The following is a 23,402-nucleotide window of genomic DNA, read 5'->3' as shown; positions in this document are numbered from 1 at the left end:
AGCAAATGTGAGGAAGAGGCAAAGTAGAAGAATGAGAGGGAAGACTGGAGAACACCTAGATCATGCAAAATAGTTTAGGCTTCTACAAATATATTTCAAGAATAAAAGAAGCGTAGTTTCACTTGTGTAGTGAAACAATGTGACTTCCATTAAGAAGCAAAGCATTCAAATAATCTTTAAGGAGATAGACCAGAAGAAAAAAATGTTCAGTAAGATAATTAAGGCACTAATCCAGATAAGTATTGTGGTGTTGGCTCCAAGATGGCTGCCAAAGAAGTCATAATGAACAGATAAGATTGTACATAAATGTTGAAAGTTAAGTTCAAAGGATTTGCTGATGGATTTTATTTAGAGTGTGAGAGTAATAAAAATATAGAATAAAGAAATTAAATTCATATTTAACAACTATGATGATAAAATTATTTTATGTACAAAAGCTAGTAGAATTTACAAAACAATGCTAGAAATGGCAAATGGATTCAGTAAGAAAAACTAAATAAAATCAGACTCTAGCTGGTAATATGCATGTTGAAGCATATGGACAAAATTACAGATGTTTTTGATTTACTTTGAAATACACAAACTGTCAGATGGATTCAAACAGGTGATATAACAAGTATAATAAAACTCAAGTGTTAGAATCTAGCTGACAATATACAAATATCCACCATAAAATCCATCCAATTTTGCCAAATATTTAATTTGTTTTATAATAAAACAAATTTTAATTAAAACACTGTATAGCCATGCTGATATCCTTTCAAGACAATTGAAAGAAGTTTTTAATCCTATAAGTAAAATACTTTGTATATGAACCTAAAGCTCAATATAAAATACATAAGCAAGCCAGATTCATCAGATATTTGTTAATTGATTCAAATACTTAATATTTATTTATTGAGCAGCCAATATTTGCCATGCCTTTGAAAGAAATGGAACGTGCAAAACAATCCATTCAATAAATAATTGTTTACTTTCACCCACAATAACCTTACTGGAAAGATATGTGACGAGAAAGCCCCTAATTCAAAAAGCCCTTAATTCACAGCTATTTTTATGCTTTGTGTTGCCTATTAAAGAAGCTATTTTCGACATGGAAAATTAATACTATTAGCTCAGAAATAATCATACAAATACAAAGGTCAGTTTTAAATTGTTCCTTGAACATGTTTTCCGGCTGGCAAGCAGAATAATTCAGATTTAACGAAAAGAGAGGACCTTACTAACATAACATGTGATTTTTGTTATAACATTGGTGTTATGCTGACAGATCAAGAGAACTTTAAATGTCATTTCCTCATGAGAAGCTATTTTGCACAGTGCTTGAACAGGGCTGGAGGACCTAGCAAGTGAAGAGAGAGAGGGGAAAAAAAAAAAACGTTTCCAAGGCAAAAGGGCTGCTTGTTTCAGAGCTAAACTTTAAATTACCACGCCTCAAGGTCTTGACCAGGGAAATGAACAGCCTGCCAGTGTCTGAGCCTAATAACATGTCTCGCTTCCCTGAATGACACTGGATTGATTATATACATATTTTTAAACATGGAACTTTACGGTGTAATTCAAACTGCATCTTGAGGTGGAGCACAAATACTGAATATTTGTGTATATAAATACAGTCTGGCCTCTGAATCTATTACTTCTCTCAGGCACAAAAGCAAGGTTTGAGAATGGGAATCAGAAATAATCCCAGTTATTTACAGCTCTAATTCCCATGACACCACTGAAGGCACCGCTAAGTAATTCAGGAAGCATGGCTGAACATTCCCGAACGATACATGAGAATCTCTGCCTGATACTCCTGTCTCAAGCTGCACTGAATGTTTTGAAACATAGTGGGGTGTTATGAGTCAATTTCTCCTGTTTTCCTGTGGGATTATCTTGTTTTTTTGTTTTGTCCAAATTCACTATCAAAACTTCGATTATATAAAAGCTTTGCTAAACTATCTCCGTTGCTTCCTAAGAGCTAGGAGGATTCTCTTGAATTTTAGTTTTATCTTTCCTGTCATCTCTTTTCTCTTCCTAGGTATGAGGGAAGTTTGTAAGGGGAAAACTCCTAAAATACCATTTTGTAGAGGAAAATGGAACTAGGGAGATGCAGTTACCAGTATTTTCTTTAGAAGTGAAGCAGGCACATGAGGATTAATCTTGATAGATTCTCTAAATTTGAACTTGAAGTACTTGCATCCTATAGAGAGTGAAGCTACTTCTTCTGGCTGTTTCTGTGAAGCATGGGTATATAGTAAAAGCACAGAGACTGGCATAGAGATTAACTCTTACACAGTTCATCCATCAAAGTGCCCAGTAAAAAGACAAAGGGGATCAGAATGGAAAGAGAAAGGGAGAGGATGGAAGGGAATGGCAAAAAGGAGTAATGGACATGGGGTAGATATGATCCAAGTACATTATTATAGGAATGTGTGGAAACGCACAATTTGCATTCCAATAAATTAATTAATTTACAAAAGATAGTATGCTATAAAGAGTTCTTAGGCCCTGACTCCCCTCCAATACAACAACACACACTCAAACCCTCGTTCACAAACACAGATGCTTTCTCCATGGTTTCCCCTAAGGACTTCAGCACATCACTGGCTCTAACATGTGAGTACATTTCACAAGCTAAGGAATATTTCTATGAGATCAAAATCAACAATCAAGCTCAAAGCTTCAATTTTCCATTTATTTTTAAGTTGTTCTTAAATCCCTATCTGCTCTGGGAACCCACAAAGCCTTGAGACTCTCTGAAGTACTAAGGCAAGAGAATAGGACAAAAAGCATTTGGCAAATGCCTTTCATCCCTAGCAATCCTCATGCTGTAATTCCCATTCCAACACTGATGCAGGCAGCAAGGCCTTCTTTTATCCACTGCTCTCATATTTCCAGACAGCACTATTGAGGTTTCCCTAACAAGGACGAAAGTGTTTCCCCTATCCAGTATTGCCTCAAAGCATTTGGGCCCTAAATTCACCAGCTTCCTCTTCCATCTTTATTCAGCTAGGGAGCCAATCCAAATCCCTTTGTATTTCTGCTGTTACAATGCTTTGCTTGCCTCTCAAACTATTCTTTAAAGTGTCTTCCCAATTTTGCTGTATGAGAACGTACTTTTTGGAAATCTGTAGGGATGCTTCAGCCACTGAACAATGAGAAACAAAGATCAAATTCTTCCTTCACTACCAGTTGAAAATCTGAAAGATAACATTTTGTTATTTTTAAAGAAATAATACTTTCATCTCAGAGTGCTTCTTTAATAAAGATTCCTCTTTGTCTCAAGTGACCAAAGAAAGGAATCTGCTTATTTAATTTTAGATTTTCTATTGTCAAATTTAAAAGTTGCCTGGCAGCCTGACAGGAGGCCAGAAATGAATCCCTGAATTTCCTAGCTCGCTCGCCCCTTCCTTCTTTCCTTCTTTCTTTCCTTCCATCCTTCCTTCCTTCTTTTCAGCTGCAGTATTGGAGCTTGAACCCAAGGCCCTGCATATGCTAGGCAATTGCTATACCACTATACTATATCCCCTGTCTTTCTATGTTAATTTTGTTCACTCTTAGTTGTTTCCAAAGGGTGACAAAGATGACTACCAACAACTCTGGGGTCAAGTCCTATACCTTCTTAGGATTAGAAGTCTTACCATCTAAAAGACACTATTGTTTCCAACAGTCCAACAAAAGATTCAAGGAAAGCAATGGAGATAAGCCAGCAAGGCTAATTCTCATGACCTAGACATTAGTCTAACCCTCTGGATTTCCTCAATGGGCCCCTTTGATCCTGCCAGTCTGTTGGACGAAGGCACGAGAAGATTCTGCTGCCTCAGCAATTAGTAGGTTGCCTAGGGATGAACACTCTCACACTGATGAGATCTAAGGGATCCTTGGTATAAAAATTGGTTCCAACTTCCAGACACAACTGTGACCTAAAAATGATGCCCTTTCCTTTGTTCTGTAACATTGAAGCGGACTTTAAAGTAAAAATGGTTCATAGCCCAGTGTTATGTAGCCCATGCCTGGTAATACCAACTACTCAGAAGGCTGAGATTTGAGGAATGAGGTTCAAAGTCAGCCTGGACAAAGTCCATGAGCCTCTTAGCTCTAATTCATCAGCAAAATAAGCCAGAAGTGGAGGTATAACTCAAGTGATAAAGCACTAGTTTTAAGCAAAAAATCCAAGTGAGAGCTCAAATCTCTGCCTAAGTTCAATCCCTAGTACTGGTAACAAAATGGCCTATTCAGACCCATGGAGACTTGCTGTTTTCCCAGGCAGGTTAAGTTACACCAAACATACGGATGACCTGTAGTGAAATTGAGTGGTGGTGGTGATGACAGTCATTTATACCACTCAAATTCTTTTTAAATATATTTACATGATTTTGGAAATTATTATATTTTAATTCTTATATCACATTTTGTGGTTTCATTTAAACATAGGATCATGATTGTAAAATAATTATACTGAAGTTTTATTAAAACAATACAACTATATGAATTAACTGAAGTAGACTAGACTCTATGGAGAGTACAAATGGTGCAATTCTGTTTTGTTTTGTTTTGTTTTGTTTTTGCAAGTCCTAGGGCTTGAACTCAGGGCCTGGGCACTGACCCTGAGCCTCTTTTGCTCAAGGCTAACACTCTACCAACAGCCCCATCACTACATCTGGCTCTTTCTGTTTGTTTGGTATTACGGCATCAAATCCAGGGCTTAATGCATGCTAGGCATGCACTTCTAACTCTAAGCCACATTCCCAGCCCCATAACTCAAAGAAGAAGAAGAAAGAAGGAAGAAGGAAGAAGGAAGAAGAAGAAGAAGAAGAAGAAGAAGAAGAAGAAGAAGAAGAAGAAGAAGAAGAAGAGGAGGAGGAGGAGGAGGAGGAGGAGGAGGAGGAGGAGGAGGAGGAGGAGGAGGAGGGGGGGGGGGAAAGTGGGAGGTTAAATCCCAATAAAATAAGAACCAGGAAATGGGAACTCACAAGGGGGTAGGGTTATACGGAGGAGAAGAATAGAATAATGAAGCAGGTTAGAAGGGAGAATGAAAACAAGAATTCCTTGTATATATCACAGAATTGGGAAGCCTAAAGGAAGGAGTGGGTCAAAAGGGGTGAAGATTTTGAAGTGATCAGAGTGATCAGATGAAGATGCATTGTACACATAAAATGCTTTGTTAAATGGCAAAAAATTCAATATATAACCTAAAATTAAGATCAGTATGCAAAGGGGTGGGTTGGGATGGTGAGTGAGAATGTCAAAAGGGGTGACATTGATTAAGATGCACTGTATTCATAATCTGCTTTGGTGAATTGCCAATCTTTTGGGCAACTACTTAAAGAAAAATAAAAATATTCAAACAACCAATACAATTAGAAAAAGGAGTATTAACTTTTAAGAACTTAGTTTGAGATGAAATGCACTTTGTGGATCTTAGCATTTCATAAGCTACCAATTTCAGAGAATTATATCCACTTTTCAAAATATATATTGCCCCATGAAAGCAGGCCATTAAAAGGGAAAAGGTATTTGATTCTCTAACGCCTCCATTTAGCCTATTACAGGTATGTTTCATACAATATCCCCATAAAAATGCTATGAAAGCACTTCTTACCAGGGTTCTAGCATGGATAGAAAATGTTATCAACATTAATTTCATTGAACTATTGAAAAATTTCAGATTGGAAGATAACAAGACATTAATAAAAATGAAACTTTTTCTTCATGCTTGCAGCAGATTCAATCACATTGAAACAGTGAAAATTTTGACATAAGAGATTAGCTCTGTATTTAGGAATATCTACATATGAAGTGAAGATAATTATTGTAGGGCTAGAAGAGATTTGTCATTTCAAGTGAATCACACACTTATCAATTTATACATATACTGAGATATTCATACAAGAATGACCATTAAAAACTCTGAGTTTCACCCAGTTTCCTAGTTTTGAACAGCTACAGAACTGCTAAATCAAGAAAAGAAATTGGAGGGAAGTCAAAACATGCCAATTGAAACAAATTATCATTTAATAAGGTAAAATCAAAATAGGAATAGATTCTAAATTCTTTTATTTCCTGAAAAGATTTCCTCTACCATTTCTAAACACTAGATTGATGTCCATATTTCAGATTGTTACAGCCATTTTCCAAAATGATCCCCCAGTGACCCCTGTCCCCTAGTTCATGTCTTTAAATAGTCTTCTCCTATACTGAAAAGGACTAACATACATTTACCAATAAGATAGTGCAGAAACAAAATGATGGAATGTGACACTGAAAGGCTAAGTCTTAAAGGCTTTGAGGCTTCTGATTTGCTCTTTCTAGGGTCATTCACTCTAGGAAAAAACAGATATCACATCATTATGATATTCAAAGAGCCACTGGCCTGTAATAAAAGGAACTAAGGTCTCCTACCAATGGGCATGTGAGTAGGCCAACTTAGAAGGGAATTTTCTGACCACAATCAAGCCATTAGATAGCCTCTTCTTTTTATCAATGTATGCTAAATTTGGAATAAATGTTTTTCATGTATTTTTATTTAATTAATAGAAGGGTTACATTATATTCACCAGATAGAAGGTGCATTACTTCACAAACATTGATACCCTTTTTCATGTCTTGATTCCCATTTCCCTCCCCCCACTCCCACCCCTCATTTTCTTTCCCCCCTTCCCTATCCAAGGGCTCTACCCTTGAGCCATAGAACCACTTCTGGCCTTTTCTGTTCAGGTGGTTCCAAGGAATCAAACCTAGAGTTTCATGCATGCTAGGCAAGCACTCTACCACTAGGCCCCATGAATGAAAAATTTTATGTTGTCTTTTTTAATGAATTCTTCAAACTGGTGTACATTTTAGATTTAGAGTGCATGTCAATTTTCACTAGTCCCATTAAAAGTGCTCAACAAACACAGAGCCTGGCGTTTGCTATATTGGACAAACTATCACCTTTTATATCCAAAGAAGATGCAAAATTGCACAAATGAAATTAATTACAAAAACTGTAGAAGCAAAAAAAAACCCAGAACTTACTGCTTCAGACAGGAGGTCTTCCCTTGATCTTTATCCAAAAGTTCTACTAATTAAGATCTGGACAATTCAGCAGTTTCCACAAAAGACCAAATAGTCAATATTTTAGGCATGGCATATGATACAGTCTTTGTGAGAACTACCCAACTCTGTTGTATGATGAAAGCAGCCATCACTAATACATTTTAAAAATGCACATGGTTATATCCCAACAAAACTTCATTGATGGCAACAAATACATATTTTAAATCTTCTTCACATTATGAGAAAGTTGAAAAATTTTAAATATATATACAAGCCGCTTTTAGCAGCATTTTGGCACAGACTTGTCCCGTTAGTTATGATTTGCCTAGGGGACCAACTATTTCTAAAAGAAGCGCAAAGAGGTTCTGTTTTAATTATAGGATGTGGGAAGACCGAAATGTCACCCAAGCCAAATGAAGGATTGTTGAACTGCAGGAAATCAAGAAGCCGATGCAGACTGGATCCTTGTCCTTTCTCTTTCTTACAGAAAGTAGGACGTGGACTTACAGACAAAAGGTTTGCTACTATTTTCCCAGTAGAGAAATCAAAAGTGAACACTTAGACTATCCTGGACCTTTATTGGCCTAGAAGTCGTACCTGGACCCATTCTTCATGAAAAGATTTATCATAAGAGCCTCTGCCTTCTAATTACTTGCCTTTCCCAAAGATGCTGACCCTTAATTGAGCATCTTCTTTTGTCTTATCATTTCTCCAAAAATGTACCTTTCTTTGCTTAAGAGACTATGTTATCTGGAATTCAAGGTGACCTCACTGAGAACTGTTCTTTCCCTGTGTCCCAAGTACATGTGAAATACACATGGCAATGAGCTTCTATTTTTCTCTTATGAAGATGTCTTTTTCTTTGTAGGAATCTGTTCAAATGAAGAGCCTTTTCCCACAAGGACATTTGTGGAAGATTAAAAAGTAGAGAGCTTTGGAATCTCAAGAAAGTCAAGGTGAAAAGAACACTGATGTCATGTCCAGCCTTCTCTGTTCTGACCTTTGTTCTGATATGGGTCAGTTCTGGCACCTCAGTCAGATCATTGATCTTCTTTTTCCAGCCAGCTAGATGATTACCATGGCAACCCAATGAGTCCAATAATAGCTCACACAATTGTACTGCATTAAATCAAAATTAGTAATATTTTGGGCAGAGGCTAGGCAAATTTGCCATTCAAAATACAAAGGAATGGCTCCTCTGTTGATAAAGAACATTGCAGAGACTTATAAATAGGTTTAACATTGCTGGGCTAATTTGGAGACAGTTCTCACTATAAATAAGTCAATTGCTCTTATTATCTATGCATTCTAAAAGAAAGAAATGGTATGTGATAGCCTTGGGGCTAAATTCTAATTATTATTTATATTTTAAAGAATAATAAATGTATGACAGAAAATACTCAAATTTTCTGACTCTCCACCATAATTAGCCTAAATGTGTATAGTTGGGCAATATTTTACATTAGTTCTTATTCTTCTTGATTTCCCATTATTTCCCTAATCTACTAAATTTTAAAAAGGCAAATTCAGCCAAACACTTAGCCTAATATAAGCTAAGTCTTTAGACATAAAACATGAATTTTCTATGGTGAGTTAGATTTTAGAATTAAAGTACGGATTGAAAGACAATTTATTGCTCTTCTTTACTTATTAAAGATTGAGGTAAAAGCTTTGTCCTTAATGGTCTACTCCAAGATTCTCAATCCCAAACATGAAAGCACCAGAATTAAGGTAAAAATTACAAGCTATATCCGGTAGTATGGTTTGGCCTTCTATAAACTTTCTTATCTCCATCTCTTCTTGCTTGCCTTTCTCTATCATAAAGATTGAAAACTAAAGTTCATTTAATTTCCAGTATTATTAGAGGTAGCCACATGACATGTTTCTGACTAGGAGATAAAGGCAGAAAACCCCGAGTGCTTACTTTACCTGGCTAAAAAGTATCCTTTGGGCTTTCTTCTTTGTCTGGAACAAAGAAGTAACATCTGGAATATAGCAACCATCTTTGAATTCTAAGACTAAAAAAACAATTCCCACCCAGGAGATGGTGGATCATGCCTGTAATCCTAGCTACTTAGGAGGCTGAGATCTGAGGATTGCAGCTCAAAGGAGCCTGGGCATGAAAGTGTTTGAGACTCTTAACTCCAATTAACCTCCAGAAATCGGGAAATGGGGCAGTAGCTCAAAGTGGTAGAATGCTAGCCTTGAGCTGAAGAGCTCAGGGACAGTGCCCACGACCAGAAAACAAAAAGCATCCATGTGTGTGCACCTATGTACACACATGCTGACCCTGGGACATGAACTCCAGGCCTGGACATTGTCTCTCAGTTTTTTTCTCAAGGCTAGTGCTCTACCATTTGAGCCATAGTTCCACTTACAGCTTTATTTTTCGTTTATTGGAGATAAGAATCTCATAGGCTCTAATGCCCAAATTGGCTTCAAACCAAGATCCTCAGATCCCAGCTTCCTGAGTAGCTAGGATTACAGGTGTGAGCCACCAGCACCTTGCTTTCTTGCTTGTTTTTTTAATATTGTGAAGACACTAAAATTCACACTAACACAGTCATTATTTATTGGATTTTCTGAGGTTTTATAGCTAGTTATTTTGGTAACTGTGAAGGAAAAAAGACCCTATTTACTTGTGATCCTTTACACACTAGTGGTTCTCAAATGAAAGTACGGATTAAAACTAAGACAACTTAAACACATGGTTGGGCAACAGGCTCAGAATTTGGGGCTCAGTAAGTCTTCAATTGTTCCATAGATTGATAGACAGACAGATAGACATATAGATAATGAGAAAAAGAAAAGGAGAGGGAGGAAGGAAGGAAGGGAAAGAGGGAACTCTGGGTCTTGTACATGCTAGGTAAGTGTTCTAACCACTAGCTACACCCTTATACCCAAACTTCCTTTCTGACAGGTACCCAAGTGATAGAGCTGCTACTATCTCAGGACCCTCACTTAAAGAACCACTCAATTACATAATCATAAATTTCTATACTAGTTCTAATTTCCGGACCAAATGGCAGTCTGCACTTAGCAGTCTGCACTTCAAGCATAAAATAAGTTGCAAAAAGATCAGCAGATCTTATAGTTCTGCTCCTGCCTTCAGCTAAAAGATAGGGAAGAAGCCGTCTAGCACTTGCCAGACTAGACTATTCGCCATGTCATTTCCTGGCACATAATTATGCTGCTTGCTGACAACTATTCTACTTTCTGTCCTTCTGTAAATTGTAAATGACACTTTGGAAGCTGTTGGCTTAAGATTCTGAAAAAGAAATCTTTACAAAGAGAGGCAAGGATAAAAATCACGGTCAATTTAAAGTGGTTGCTGATAAGCTGCCCCTGAGAACCATCTTCAAGTTAGCATGCTGTGACAGAAATGGAATTTCCTGTCTCATTCTCTTCCCCACCTCCACTCCTATCACTTAGAGTCTTAAAGACTTAAAACCCAGATTTTACTGCAATGATTTGGAAAGTAGAGTGCTTCAGAAACATTTCTCTGTGCTAGAAAAGTAGAATTTTATACTTAAGGTAGTAAGCAATTTTTCTACCATTGCCACACATGGCCCAGTATCCACAGATTGCTCATCTCCTACCAGAAATAGCATGCCCCAACAGCCCATCCCCCCAAAAAGGCCTCTGTGTCAAATTGGATGGCACAGGCCTGTATAACATAAAGAAAAAAATTGCTAGGAACTGTTGGCACACTCTTATAAAACTAGCTACTCAGGAAGCTGAGATCTGAGAATTGCAACTCAAAGAAAATCTAGGGAAGAAAATCCATGAGAGACTTATCTCCAGTTAGCCACAAAAATGCTGGAGGTGGAACTGTTACTAAGTTGTGTAGCGCTAGAAGATCACAAAAAAGGGTCAGCCCTCAATCCCTGAGTCCAAGCCTTAGGATCAGCAGTCCTCCAAAACAATCATCCTCTAAAAAAGCAAATGCGCTATTTTCCAAATCAAATATTTAGTTCCTTCCAGGAAGTAGTGAAACACGTTTTTCTAAGTAGTTTGCACTACCCAGAGCTGCCATTCCACCACATTTCTCCTTCTTATTGCTTCCTACATAGCTGACATCACAGATGCACCTCACTCTGCCCAGCTCACAGGCCTCACTAACTTTTTACACAGATTGACCTCAAACTGTGTGCCTCCCAATCTCTGCTTTCCAAGCAACTGAGATTATTATAATCAGGAGCTCTAAATTCTCTTTTTTAAAAATATTAATTTTTATTGACTAGACAATGTACAGAGGACTTATAGTTATATACGTAAGGCAATGGGTATATTTTTTGTCTAACATTCTTGCCCAAATCCTCTTTAAGGAAGTAAATTTAGCTCCACTCTACACTGTGAGTCAAAGATAACAGACACATCCTTTATCTCCTGAGGGAACAAAACAGCAGAAAACTTCTGTTTCTACCAATACTTAATCCTACAATGTTTAGGTTTGCCTGAATTAGATGAGTGCATTTCAATTTTAAATGTAACTTTTTTTATGTATGTGGTGCTGAGGAATCAAACCCGAGTCTTTGAGCATGCTAGGCAAGCACTCTACCAGTAGGCCAAATTCCTGGCCCCTAAATGTAACTTTTTAATGGGAGTATCTACTTTTCTTAATTGTTCATTTAAGATCAGGCTCACCTTGATATCCCCAAAAGTATCAATTGGCCCTACGAAGTACCAAACATAAACACTTTTTTGGTTTGCAGGCCACATATGGTGTAACTTTTCAACTCTACTATTTTTAGGTCCAAGGAAGTCATAGATTATACATAAATAAGTGGCCATGACTGTATTCCAAGAAAACTTCATGCACAACGCAAGCAATGGGCTCTATTTGACTTTTAGATCATAGTGTGCCAGCTCCTAGTCTGTCACATAGTAGGTATTCAAATGAATTGAGATATATACTACGTGATTGCATAGATATATTTTCAAAGACTAGAATTCAAAGAGGAGATAAATGTTCGTGTGGATTTTCATTCCTTCAAATGTTCATCTTTTCCATTTCACATAGGGTTAGAAAAGCCTGATCTGATATTCATGTCAGCCCCACAAGACCTTCTGGTCATCATGTGTCTATACACAAAGTGATCAGGCCAGATGACAGCTAGCCTCAGAGAATCAGCTCAGATTAAGCAAAACAGTAGAAAAATTTCCCCAGTGGAAAGATCATATTTGGGGGGAACTTAGACTAAGAACTCAGTAGCAAAGATACAGTGTGTCCATTTTAGCAGTAAAGTTGTTTTACATCTCTAAGGTGACACTTAAGGGAAAACATCTAGGATAGTCTGAGCAGAGGATCACAATAGCTCAATAACTATGTGCATATGATTACATAAGATGCGGCTAAGTGAAATGAACTCCAAGGTATGAAAATAAGAGGTTTTTCATTGTTTTTAATGTATTGTGTGAAGTTATTACTTTTGTCTTTCTTTTTTTTGTCTTTTGGTTTATCCCTTGTTGTCACTGTATTTGATTTTGGTACCCTGTGTCTTGTATATATAATTATCTGGATTGGGGAAGGGAAAGGGAATCACAAAATGATGAGACAACGGACAAGGTGAACCAATTCAACAGTGATACAAGATACTGTGAGTATCAGAGAACTAATGGAATATCATGACATGCTCATTTGTCCTGAAAACAAACCAAAGCAAAGTACAGTGTATGCTTTGACTTAAGTCAAGCCCAAGCACTTGAATATTTGTATGTAATATAAATATTTAAATAAGTGCAATGCATACATCCATTTAAAGGAGCTCATTATCCTCCTTGCCATGTTCTCCTGCCCCTCTGAACCATTTTAATTTCTTAGGCCACTCTCTTCCCACACCAAATTCATCCTGCTCTGGGCAACTGCTGTGGTTGAGACCATCAATTGCACAGCTCGAACAAAGACAGGGATCTTTCCACTATATTCTCATTTCTAGCTGGATTTTAAAATGATCCTCTCCATCTTCATTGCTAAATTCATACTAGTCATCTTGATTATATCCTGAACTTGCTAGAGTTCAATGCTCTTCTAGCAGTAAAAATAAAATAAATAAATGAATAGCCCTCCAGGCAGATTGGTTGTGTCATGGGGATTTAATACAGCCTCTGGGCCCACGCAGACAAGAGCTTTCTACTGTCTCCTATATGCAATCCTCGGCAGGACTTAACTAATTTCCTCTTTCCCACCCTCTCTCAGGTCTGGCCACTCTTTATATTCTCTAACAAGGAGCTGGCTTTTGGGATCTTCCTACTACTTCCAGTTTCCACCGGAAATTCTTGTGAGTAAAAACCTTTAACCATCTTATACCATCAACTGAGATATAAATATCCTAAGAGGAGACTTTATCTTTCAGCTCTGGTATCAAGTCTTTCTGAAAATCATGGGCTTGTACCAATCTGTGCACTTCGTTAGTTCCAAAGTATACATCACCTCCTCCCCACATTTGACATTTAAAAAACTAGAATCTATATTATGATTGATAAAGGGTCAGGATTTAATTATCATCATGCTTTTCTTTCTTAGTGATTTGTGAAATGACTATGTGTCTTATAGTTAATGACAGGTTTTCTGAACTGTAATAAAATGAGCAAGTTGCTTAGAAAATTTTTTGAGACAGAACAAAAGGATTTATGCCTGAAGACCATGCAGGTAGGAAATTTGGGGAGGGGCTGGTTGGCCAAGAGAGACAAGAGTACATGTAAGGCATTTGGTGTGGAAGGAAACTAAAAATGGTTCGGGGGTGGGGGAGGAGAATGAGCCACTTTAAATGGATGTGTGGCTTGCACACTGATTTATCCATTAGGCTTCTCATATGCCACCTTAAAGCAAGGCTTGCAGGGAAGTTGAGCCTTCTGTTTCACCCTCCTCGCTGCACAGGAATCCATTATAACTGCTGTTGGAGTTATTCAGGATGGAAAGTTCAGAAAAGAGCTAACTTGCTAAAAGCATAGCATGATTGAGGCAGGGAAAGAGAAGCCAGTAGAGTTTTTCTAGAGAGCTGGTCATCACCCAGAGGCAAACATAACTAAGAGCTTCATCCAAGGCTTGCTTCAGTCCACACTGTAAGGGTCACCAAAAGAAGACCACCACATGGTTCGGGCAGAAAAGAGTTTATTGGGGGGGGGGCAAACTGCCAGCCTGCACAAGATGGAGGCATATGGAGAGAGAGAAGAGAGGAAAAGGGAAGAAGGAATTTATGGTTGAAAGAGATTATATAGAGAAAGGCAAGGAAGAGGTGTGACCACAGCAGATGTGGAACTGAATTCATACTCTGGGGTCCCTTGCAGACTCACATTCAGGTGACTACCTGTCATGTGATTTCCTGTAAGGCTACATGCTGTCCTTGATGAAGAGGAAGGGGGAGAGGATGGTTCTCTCCCAGAGACCTAACACATACCACATCAGCCATATCCTAAAGACAGCCAGAATGGGATAGGAAGACAAAGATATCTGGGAAGAGTTTGGCTGCCAGTGGGCAGAGCAGCCAGAGGAGCATATCTGTGTGGCTGGACCAGGGAAGGAGGAAGTGAAAATGGTGAGAGAGGAAGCTAAAACAGTGAGCTAGAGCAAGAGAAGAATTGGGGAGTATGGAATGCTAGGAATTTGGGATTTATTCAACAGCCTGGGGAACTTCTACATGGAGGTAAATAGGAGAATGGACTGACTTGATTTATGTTTCCAAAAACAAAAAAAAATGCCTATAATGTAGGATTTCTTAACAGGAGCGCTATGGATAGGTGGGACTAATTCATTCTTTGTTAAGAATGGTCCTATGTATTATAAGATGCTTCACCACATTCCTAGCCTCCAACCACTACACACAGTAGTATATGCCTCCAGACATATCTGAGGGTCTCTTGGGAAACACATTTTCCTTTGTCATACTGCCTGTACTTTGTTGGAATTCAAAGGTACTTCTCCAAGAACCCCTCATTCTAAGGGAAGCCTCCATGAACATGTGAGTTATCCATGCTAATTAGAATTTGTGAAGATTATACTTCTCCATTATTCATTTGCCTATAAGACATTCAAGTGGTCTGATCAAGTGAACAGTAGGAAAAACTCAGAAAAAAATAATTCTGGATAAAAATTCTAGAGATCTTCCAGTTTAGAGGGTTTAGTTCTAGTGGTTGAGTTCATCTGCCTACAGTGAAAAATGGAAAGCTGTGTGACTTCCTCATTGCTTTTTATGCTCTCTTTTACCTTTTCCACCTTTCAAATATCACCAGGCTAAATGGTAATACAGAGTAACTAAGAAGGCTAGATTTGACTCACCAGCAAACTATTCCTTATTGTTCAAGTCAATAGATACTGGGCATTTCCTTTTCCAGGAGACTAGTGACTCAGTAAAGGTCTACTGTCTATTCTATACACCAGCAATACATCTCCCAAAACCTCAGGTAGGTGGCATTTATTAATAGCTAAGAGATCCATCTCTGCAGTCCAAGTACAAGGGTTTACATCTCAGTTCGATGACATATATGAGAATAGCAATGTCACTTATGGTAACACAAGAATGGGAAATAAAATAAATATTTATGTGCAGCAGAATGTACTCAATTCATGCCATAGTACCCTGCTATGTACTATAGAACAGAGTAAACCTCTGATGCATGCAACAGTATGGATAAATCACACATTGTTGAAAAAGAAGTGAGACATAAGAATATCTATTTCAATTTATGTGAAGTTCAAAAAGAAACAGCATCCTTCTAAATGTGGCTGATTTAAAAACAGTAAAAATCTTCAGAGAGGGAATTAAGTGAGAGGTGTTCAAGAACAATTGGCATCTTGACCTGGGTCACATAACAGAGGTAGATGCATATGCAAAAATTCATTATGTTATACACTTGAGGTCTTGCTCTATATGTATTTATTTGATTTTACATACATTTCCATTACAAATCAAGTTTAAAATTCCCCCAAGTGATTTTTCTATGTGGTCAGAATTGAGTTAGCAGTTCCCATTAGTAACTGGAGAGTGCAGAAAAGCTGAATTAATGAAGATAATAGCCTTGCTAGGAATTTTAAAAGATATATTTAGTGCTTTCTCTGGTTGGCCTCTCTGCAGTGGCCTGGATGGTTTTATAGACATCAGGAATGACATGGCAGAATCTGCTACCAAATAAGAAGGTTGGGTTTGAGCAGGAGAGCAGTATACAACAGGATAATTGTGGCCTGATAAATAGCCTGAAACTCTACAGGTAGAACTCACACCTCCAAGAAAAAAATTAATCTATGTTATAAATAGCTAACCTCTTAACTATCTCCTGGTTTAAATTTTTTCTCATCTACAAGGAATTAGGCAATACTAGAACTACATATGAGCCTCAGAAACAATCTTCCCCAAGGTCCAGACAGGCAAAGTGATTTGTCCTGTGTCATCCAACAGATCAGTAATGTCCTGACGTACTCACTGCATCGACACTCAGACACTTTGCCATCAGTGTGCCTTTCTAAATAAAAACACTCTCTCTAAATCACCTGGAGAAACATTATTAGTGATAGAGAAGCTTTGGGAGATTTGATTTTTGTTCACTTAAAAATTCTTCTACCCAAGCTTGGTGGTTGCTTGCCAAGCAAGCAAGAAGCCCTGAGTTCAAACCCTAACACCATTAAAAAAAAATCCCACCTGGATAGCAGGTGGAAATGTATCTTTTACCTTTAGTATTATACTGTGTGTTTAGACATGGCACAAAACATCTTAGAACCCTTATGGTTTCTGGACCATCTGAGATTGCTGAATCTGAAAGACAGAAAGATTGCAGGCAGTGTTACAGAGTACAAATGACACTAAATGTATGTAGAGTCCCAGTCCCAGTTTACCTCCTCTTTTATTTTATGTAAACTATTGGAACTCTAGAAGCCTTCATTTGTTCATCTATAAAATTGGACTAAGAAACATGATTCAAAGCAAATTTTAAATAAGGCAACATTTATGAACTTATTATAGGCTTCTGGCCTGCTAATGGTGTACCTGTGAGGTCAAAGGAAGATAACAAAGCTGGTAATGTGCTAATGGATTTCTCTGCTAAAGTATTTTCTAGTAAAAGATGTCCTGTTAACAAGCTACTCTCTGTACTATATCATATATTTCATAATTTATCCACTTCCTGAAAATGTTAAAATAATTAACCTATAATATTTCTAAAACATAGCCAACCACTTGTAGATTTATTACATGCATATGCAACTGGATAATGATGACTGAATTTACATGCCATACATTTATCCAGACATCATCTTCCTTTTAAAATCACATGGCTTCTTAGAAAAGGCAAGTCTTTTAAACATAGTTATCATTTTAAAGTAATTGGAAAAACATTCCTCTGTTGGCCTGGTGATGACAGCTTAATAACTATCGATAATAAACTTGGAATTTCTCCTCCACTGGTAATAGAGAAAAAAGGTGGCTTCAGTACAACTTTGTCATGACAGCTATCCCAAGCCTAATAAGGTGACAGAATATTTGATGATGAAACATTGCTACCATCACTATTCTATCTGGGAAAGGTTTTATCTACTGGATTCACTACAGAGTCGAAAATGAAAAGATTTTCCATACTCCCTTGTGGCTAAATGTTTTCATGTGTCCCAGCTCTGACCAATGAGATATATCTGAATTTTTTAGGGTTGGTTTTTTTTGAACATATAATATATCTTACTAGGGAGATATAGCTACACTAAAGTTTAAGATAAATGAACATTTCTCTCTACAAGTGTTACTTTCAATACATTTAATTATGCTGATTTGGGTTGTGACTTTTAGGAAACACTAATTTTGTTTAGAGATATGTGAAATATTTATATAATTACAAATTGAAAATTAATACATTAATGTTGGTACAATACTATTATCTAAGTTACAATCTTTATTCAGATTTCTTTATATTATTGTCCTACTAATATTTTGATTCTGGGCCAAGATCTTCTCTAGGATGTCACATGACATGTAGATGTAGGTCTTCCAGCTCCATTCTATTGTCAGTTTTTCTTTGTCTTCCATGAATTGCGTGACTTTGAAAAGTACTGATCCGTTATCTGTTATATAATATTCTGTCATTTAAATTCAACTTATGATTTCATCATATTCAGGTTGTGCAAATTTGGCTAGGAAAAAAAAACCACCATAGGAATGTGATTTGTCCTTCTTTAGTAGCTCTTACATTTCTTGGGAGGAATATCTTATTTTTGCTGAAACTCTTTTGGTCTCAGCAAGGAAAATTTACTTCTGCAGCAGGGTGCACCATCAACCAACCTGACAAGCAAGCACACAGATAAAGCAGGTTGTGTCCTTATGTACCCCTAAAACAGCAGGCCCTGACCCCTCTGCTCAGATTGGTTGTGATCAGGCGCTTCAGTGATTGGCAAGTTTGAATATGGTAAATGTATTTACATAAGGTAACTTTGAAATAAAAATGACAGTAGACAATCACAAAACATACTGGCATCCTCTGTTCTTTCTTGAACAATCTGATGTATAAGTTAATTCCACCTTGAAAAGAAACCAGTTTATGACAAAATTTTACATTTCAAAAACTCTTCCTTATCTAAAAGCAGTTCCTTGTTTCCTTAACAAGAGCCTATCTAGCAGGCCAAAGAAAGATTTTTTTTTGTTTTGGTTGGTTGTGGGGCTTGAACTCTGGGCCGGGGCACTGTCTCTGATCTCTTCAGCTCAAGGCCAGGGCTCTACCACTTGAGCCACAGCTCCAGTTCCTAAAGCAAGAATTTTTAAGCTACATACTTTGGTTGAAAAGATATTTTTTCTCACAATTTCCCCTCTTTTATTTTCTATTCTTTACTTCAGAGTCCTTTAACATCCATCTCCATATGAATTAATCTCACAGCTAAATTAAACCTTTATCCCAGTCACAACCTTAGATTTGAAGTCAATCCTCTTTTGCATAACAAGGAATTTTTAGTTGTTGGTGCCATCCAGGCCTGTATTTTTTTGGAAGATAAAGGTACATGTTCACTGCCCCCACTTCTAATTAGGAGGCATACCCTAATATTTCCTGGTAGGATAATATTAAGAGCCATCTTGCTAATGGAGCTTCATTGTTTCTGGCCTTAGGTTCATATGGAAATCCAATTGAATTGGATGGCATCTATGTAAGCATGGAGGTCAAATGATTCATCAGCTTGGAGATCCCATTTTTGTTTGCTGTTGAAGACAGATTCAGGTTTTGAAATGCCAGGGTGAAAGGATAACCAGTTGAACCAAACCACAGGTTTTGTTCCATTTGCCCAGAAAAGCCTCGAGCAAAAGACCCCTTCAATACCTTTGTATAGTAGCTCTAACAAGGGTCAGAGCAGATACATTCCCATCTCCTCTATTTGCTTAAACTCTTACCCACTGTTTTGAACATTTGTTAAAAATTCTTGCCTGAATTAATTATGATATTTCCCAAATAATGATTATTTTCTATATCCATAATTTCTTATTACTTTTAATTCTATCCAAAAGCAATTTTCCTTCTCCTACATTTGCTATTTTGTCCAGCCAATTATATCAATACACATTCATGGTTATTTATCTTATTCTATTCCTCTCATTTCACTACTATGATTATTAGTTTAAAAAACCTGGCTCATGGGGTCCCAACAGACTAAGCTTGGCCATGGCTTCTAATATGCCAATTAAAGAAAGGAGCAGTGATGAAGGTCAGAGAAAGGAGTTTTAGTCAATGTGGCTACATCAGGAAAAACAGAATAAGAAGCTCAGTGATTCTAAGACTATTTATAAGAGGTTGACAAGAATTGTCAGAGAAACAAAGGAAATGGTTGGAAGAGAAGCTGACAGGGCAGGTAACCTCCTTTAGGCCTGTGGTCTGCTAGATCATTGAATCAATTCTGGTCCAAAGAAAAAGTCTGGAGAAGTTAAAGGAGGCTAAACCTGGGTGGCTTCTGCAGCCATCCTGGTGCCTCTAGCTGGGTGAGGGCCATTTTCCACTCACTACTGGAAATCTCAGAAGTGAGAGATGCTATTCATTGAATGCAGATGAGGGCTCTGTTTGCCTCAGGAAAGCTTTGCATATGGATAATGAAGGTCTGGGGGAAGGTGAAGGACTCAGCCCCCAAGGGATGGATGTACCTGAGCCCCTGGAGACAGGGATAGGTTACTAGGCCTGTCAGTTCAGTATCTGGAACCTGGAGTGTGCTGTGACCCTGCCCCCTGCCCTGAGTCTATTTAGGCCTGAACTAACTTAGGCACTGTTACACCATGCCACGTGTCCCCATGTTATCCGGTCACCATGGCATCCCAGTCCAGCTCTCCATTGGAGTTGAATTGGCTTGTTGATTTGTATTTGTTGTTTCTTTCCTCTGGCCTGTTTCCTAACTGAATTAAGAGTGCTTTTTGGCTGCTGGCCTTTGAGACAGGAGTCTACCACGTGGTCACTGGCCTTGTAATAAAGACTCCAAGATTCGAACCTGCAAAAATGTGACTTCCCTGTGTTCTCACCTTAAGACAAAGTCAGATGACTGTGAGCATGTGAGGGGAGAAATCTGGTTCCTAAGAAATAATTAGGCCTGCCATGGGGTGTAAACTCTGCTCCTTTCATGTGCAACTTGCCCCATTTAAGTGTTTACTATCATCATAGGATCATCTATCCTTTGATAGTCACTGTTACTTGGGGATAATTTTGGTCCCTTTTCACAAAGATTTTACTACATTAAACCTTTCATTCTTGGAATCCAAGAAAGCTACAGGAAAGAATGACTTGGGGGAAGCAAAGGTTAAATAGGTGAAAAAGAGCTAGAAAGGGACAAAATGGAATCAGGTCAATGAATGGTACCTTTCTTAATGTGCAACTCCAATTTGGCTCCCATGTCCTTTCAACATGTCTCGATAATTTCCTAAAACTTTAGCTTTCTGACACCATATTTCTTGCCTTTCTTGTATTTTCTCTGACCCAGTTCTGAAAGGAGATATTTCTCCAAAGAATATGGTTCTTTTTATAGGAGAATTGTAATTCGAAACCAAGATTTGGACACAATAGATACTCCTTGCTAATAGAGTGCATTAAAGTTCACCAAATTAAACGGTTTGCTCTTCAAACGGTACTGTTAATAAAAAGATAAACCATATACTGGCTTACAAGTAACATTTCTGAGATTAGATGTTTATGGAGGTGTATGTGTGTGTTTTGTGTGTGTGTGTGTGTGTGTGTTAAAAACTCAAGAAGTAACAAAACAACCCAATAAACTAATTTGAAAGACAAAGATATAGGTGATGACAAATAAGTATATGAAATGATACTCAAGTATGTTATTTCTTTGAATATGCAAATTAAGTTCACAATGTGATACTACTATGCACTTGTAGAATGGTTTAAACTTAACAGACAGAACATAAGCTGACACTACCAAGCACTGCAGCAAGGCAACAGAAATTCTCATACTTTGTTTGAGGTTACAAAATGCCATGGAAAATCATTAATTTTTCATAAAGTTAAACACACAACTCAATAATCTCACTATGAGGAATTTATCCAAACCAATATATACTTACACAACATAGAAATTTGTTATGGATGCTCATACTGAACTTACTCATAATCAACTAAAGCTGGAAACAAGGAGAATTTATGAACTGTGGTCTGCTCATTCAATGAAATGCTACGTGGCAATAGTACAGAACAAAGTATTGATAACTGCAACACTATGGATAACTGTCAAATGTGTAACACTAGGAAAGACAAATAGACTAAAATTCATCTTACCTGATGCTATTTATGAGACATTCTGGGAAAAAGTAAAACTATGAAAATAGAAACTATATCACTGTTTCTGAAGAACTAAGGTTAGTAGAGAGGACAATTAGAAACCAGGAACCTTTTAGGGTACTAAAACTATTCTAGATCTTGTTTGTCATGATAGTTACATAACTGTGAGATGCAATGTATTGTGGTTATTTACCTTTGTCAGATTTCATAGACCAATCTACCAAAAAGAATGAATTTCCCTGAATATAATTGATTCTTTGGAGAGAAAGGAAAAATGAAGAGGAAAGCAGAGAACAAATTTGAGTCACATTTCTAAAACTGCAGTCCACACTATATCTGGTTAATGCTGCCCACAACACTTACAAGGATGCCATTTAAATTTTCTGTAACTATCAAACTTCTTGATCTATCAAAACAATTATCCTTTGTATTTTATGGTGATAATCATAGACCCTGAAGTAACTTTGAAACATCATGTGCATTAAGTACCTTGTATGTTTGGAATAGGGTTTTGCAAGAAAAGATGAGGAAAGCAGCTAGTCTTTTTTGCTGATAAAAGATGTATAAGAAGTAAACCATGTTAAGAGGCTTCAGGCCTGAGCTCTAGAAATCTTAATTTAAGAGACCCAGGTGGGCCAATTACTCCCTTTGAATAAAAGGCAGGAAATCTTCCCTGGCATTGTTCAATCATTTGAGTGAATCAGTTCAGAACAACAGTCCCTGGACACAGCAGACATCACTCATTACTATGGCTGGGAAGAGACACCAATCCACTGGGAAGACCAGCCTTCTTCACTCCCCTTCCTAACCTGAAACTGGATCCATTCTTATCCTAATATCCTTCTCTTCAACCCCATTCAACCCAATATGTCTTCTCTAAAATGCTGTAATAACCAGGCAAGGGGTCTTCCAATCTACAATGGCCCAAGGTCCCATTTTGCCTGTTGTATATGTTTGTGTGAGTTCTTCAATAAAAAATGATTTGTCGGCAAGTTGTTTTTTGTTCATATGATTATAAATGGTTATATTTATCTGGTCCTATGCAAAAAAAGGTTTTAGACCTCTGATTTAGTCATTTTTGCTCTGCGACCTCTACAATGATGTCCACACTATAAATTTTTATATATTTTGAGCAATCTTCTCTATACTACATAACACTGCTGTGATGTCATAATACCTTGAGCTCTTGCACAATATATTTTGCTGCAGCTGCTATTCAGAATAAGCACAAGTTTCACTGCAGCAAGAACAGAAATAATTTGAGGAAAATTGTAGATTCCTTGTTTCTAAAACTGTGCACTGAAATATAGTTGGCCTTTTGTACCTATGGAGTTGTATACCTACAGGTGCAAGTTGATCAAAAATATTTGGAAAAAAATGCCATATGCCAGTGGGTGCTAGTGGCTCCTGCCTTTAAGCCTAGCTACTCAGAAGCCTGAGATCTGAAAATTACAGTTTGAATTTTCCAAGTAGGAAAATCCATGACACTCTTATCTCCAATTAAATACTAGAAAACCAGAAGTGGAGCTGTGGCTCAAAGTAGTAGAGTGTGAGCCTTGAGTCAAAAATCTTATAGATAGCAGCCAGTCTCTGAGTTCAAAAGCCACAAACGCTCAGTGCTGGTGGCTTAAATACCTGTAATCCTATCT

The sequence above is a fragment of the Megascapheus bottae genome, chromosome X (assembly GCF_031878675.1).
Source record: "Megascapheus bottae isolate mThoBot1 chromosome X, mThoBot2.hap1, whole genome shotgun sequence".
Taxonomy (NCBI): domain Eukaryota; kingdom Metazoa; phylum Chordata; class Mammalia; order Rodentia; family Geomyidae; genus Megascapheus; species Megascapheus bottae.
Note: the sequence above shows the minus strand (reverse complement) of the source record.